This window comes from Charadrius vociferus, unplaced genomic scaffold (assembly GCF_000708025.1).
Source record: "Charadrius vociferus isolate BGI_N301 unplaced genomic scaffold, ASM70802v2 scaffold2101, whole genome shotgun sequence".
In the NCBI taxonomy this organism is placed as follows: Eukaryota; Metazoa; Chordata; class Aves; order Charadriiformes; family Charadriidae; genus Charadrius; species Charadrius vociferus.
Window position 1 is genome coordinate 32633 of NW_009646777.1, and position 3173 is coordinate 35805.

The following is a 3173-nucleotide window of genomic DNA, read 5'->3' on the forward strand; positions in this document are numbered from 1 at the left end:
TTTGTATAACACATCCTCACACTCAGACATCAGAAGGTAGGTACGTGTGAGCAAGTTCCCCAAGATGCTGATGAGGCATGGAGCTTCTGCCTCATCAGAAACCTCCACTTCTGGTGGAGACACAGGCAGAGTCATGGGAGCGGCTGATGACCGACAGTTCATTGCTGGGCTCATCAGAGAGTTGGCTGTGGGGAGAAGTTCTGCAAACTGACAGGCTCTGTCATTTGAGGGTTTGATTTGAATAGGTAGATAAGTAAATAGAAATAAACAGAAGTAAAGGTCAGGGCTAAATAAAATGCTAAATAAAAATAAAGTCAATAGAGCTTCTAGAAAACCTTTGGAAACAAAGTAGTATTTTAACTATTTGTTTGGTCTGAGGAAGTAGGTGGGCCAGGAATGAATTAGGCTGGTGATGCTTTTGGGTAATGCATGTTGTTGTGAGTTGACCCCAGAAGAAAACCATGGGTTGAAATACTGTCAACTGAGCAACAACCACCTTGGAAGACAACCCTCCATCTCCTTCTTCTTCCATCCCAGTACATTGCCAAGGTTGACGTTACATGGGAAGGAATAACCTTCTGAGCAACTCGGGTCAGCTGTCCTGGCTGTGTCCCCTCCCAGCCTTTTGCTCACCCCAGCTGACCTGCTGGGGGGAGCAGAGTGAGAAAAAGAGAAGGCCTTGGCATTGTGCAAACACAGTTCAGCAACAGCCAGAAAGCCAGTGTGTTATCAACAGTGTTTTAGCCACCAATCCAAAATACAGCATCATATGGGCTGCTGTGAAGAAAGTTAACTCCATTCCAGCCAGACTAAAATAAACTAGAGACTTAAAGACGTCTGTGGATTCAAAGGGTGCTAAGACCTTTACTGAAGTCTGAGAGCAGGTAATACCAATAATATCTGAGATAAAACTTCAGGTAAAATTTACATCGAACTACCTTAGTTACTAGTTATTCCCAATTACTCACCCACCCCACAGATAACCCACAGGAATCAGGTGAGATTACTACTCATCTTTAGCAGGAATGACATGATCCAAATGGGAAAATCTAGGAGCTGCTTCAGGAGGAGTGCAACCAGGGACACTAGTGGCAGTTCCATTCTTGTTACTGTAGGAGCTGGAATCATATTTTAAACCAACAGCCAGGGACAATGAGAAATGACCATTTTACGTGGCTGCACGCATGGTGTTTGGTTCCCTCCCAGGGTCACCACAACACTTCCTTCCCTGAAGGTGTATGCCATCCCACCAGTGATAGTCCTCTCCATGGTGGCTTCTTGGGGGGGTCAAGGGAACTTCGCTGCTTGTCACTGCTTGCAAGTCTGGCCCACAGCTACATGACTTTACATCTTAGGAGAGAGATCCAGCAGACACAAGTAAATGAAGCTGGAACGATGTTTTTATTTCCTATAATAAGCAAAGGAATGGGAAACATCAGCATGCACGCAGATTAATGGGTCTCTGAGCAGTGAGATGTGATTAACTCATTTCAGTCAGTGCTGGGGATCTCAGCACCTCATTAGCGTTTTCATTAATGGTTACAGGTAATATCTGATTAGTGTCTCTGTTTAGCCAGAAATGAGTTTTCCTTCTTAATGGAGTCAGAGTTTCCCACTGGATGATGGTGAAAGGGAGAGAGATGGAAGGAGCCCTCTAATTACTGTTCTAACGGGGCACCTCGCCATCGCTGTCACTGACCCAACTGTTCTCCCTGCCACGTTGTAACTGGCCCTGCAACCTTGGCACAGGCACATGTGTGATGTGCTAAACACACTCAGCAAGCCAGAGGGATGAGACCCAGTTCTGGCTCCTGAAAACAAAATCAGCCCAAGCTGGATGACAGTAGGTGAGACAGCCTTGAAGGTACCGTCCACATCCCTGGGCTAAAGGGTATGAGGGGCAACAAGTGACCAGCGATGCACAGGGAAGGGAGAAGAAACACTGGACAGAGATACGAAGCAATAGCTGCTTTCACATAAAGCACTCAGTGCAGTGATTTGTTTTCTAATAGATTTTAATCATTTCCCCACTAGAGCGTGCTGTTTTCCTGTTCCCATGAGTTATCCAGTGGCTTCTGGAGCACACAGCTCTCTTACACCAGCGTGTGTCACATCACCGGCTCCAAGCGCGTTCTCTCCTGACACTACTACTACTACATCTTCATAGCTATATGGCTTGGGATTTATTTGCTAAATCTATGCAGTTTGGCCTCTGGGTGAGAACTAAAAGCAGGAGCCCACTGGCTATTAAAGGGATGGGGGAGCACAAGATGGGAAAAGTCCTGCAAGGCTTCACACCCTGAAGGTTTACATCAGTGCTATTATTCAAGCATTTTTCCTTTTCTGCTTTGAAAGGGGATGACACTCTCAGCTATGTGTGTGTTGTCTTTTGTACTGACCTTTTAGAAATGCTTATAATTGGGGGAAAAAAAAAAAAAAGAAAAAAAGAAGAAGAAAATGCTTCTTCCTTTGAAACTTAATTCCATGAACCAGGGACAAATATCATATCTGGGACTCCTGGCTATGTGGTAATGCTCAGATCTTTTTAGTTGAGGATGTAAAAGGTTTTAGTTATAGTAGATCAAAATGTTCTTTGTGGACCATAAAGGCAAGTCAGTTGTTTCTGCCAGGACTTGTACATTATGCTACCAATACAATCAACTTGCGTAGTTTTGGATTTGTTTGTTCTCAGCTGTAGAACCCAGATGTTAAATGAGGAGCAGATATATTGTAAAAAGCAATCAATGCTGCAAATTAATTAGCTGTGTTCAATGAAAGCAGAAGCCCTATCTGGCTGCTGCCTACAAGCAGTGCGTATACTCCTGTCTCAGCTGTTCCCCACAGTTGAGGCAGAGAGGAACTCCCTGTGGGGAAGAGTGAGGACCACTTGGCAGAGCATCGGGCAGGGACCCAAAAGTCCTGGCTCATGCCTCAGGCTCCAGGATGGCTCTGCTGGGCAGCCACACCAAGTCCCATTGCCTGTCTGCTGTGGGGGAAGGTGCACCCATCCCAGGTACTTCTAGGGACAGCTCTGGCTGGGCCACACTGGCATTGCCCATCATTCCCCCACATGGATGCGGAGCTGCCTCCCACTCACCTCATGGGAGGAGATGCTTGTGCCAAGCCCAAGAGGCCAACAAAAGACTGACCCAGTGCAGAACACTCAGCCCACG